Source organism: Meleagris gallopavo, chromosome Z, assembly GCF_000146605.3.
Source record: "Meleagris gallopavo isolate NT-WF06-2002-E0010 breed Aviagen turkey brand Nicholas breeding stock chromosome Z, Turkey_5.1, whole genome shotgun sequence".
In the NCBI taxonomy this organism is placed as follows: domain Eukaryota; kingdom Metazoa; phylum Chordata; class Aves; order Galliformes; family Phasianidae; genus Meleagris; species Meleagris gallopavo.
This window is the reverse complement of record NC_015041.2, coordinates 7,236,020-7,236,296: the sequence shown is the minus strand read 5'-3', so window position 1 is coordinate 7,236,296 and position 277 is coordinate 7,236,020.

Sequence of the window (277 nt, the reverse complement as noted above, 5' to 3'; positions counted from 1 at the left end):
GTCAGCTCCCCTCCTCCCTCCCCAAATCTTGCATGACGCCCGCGTGTAGGTCACTGTCTCCTGCAGCGCCGCGGCATGTGGGCTCACCATCTGTGGCTGTTCTGGAGCCCACAGCCCAAGAACAATGCTCTGTGCAGACACCTCTGCTGCCGGCACCCAGTCCGGCAGCCAGCAGCATCCATGAGAACACAGGGAGAAGAGAGGGAGATAAGGTTTGGGGGATGAGCCCTCTGTGAAGCAGGTGGCTGTGAGAGCTGGCGTCACTGCCAGTCGACAG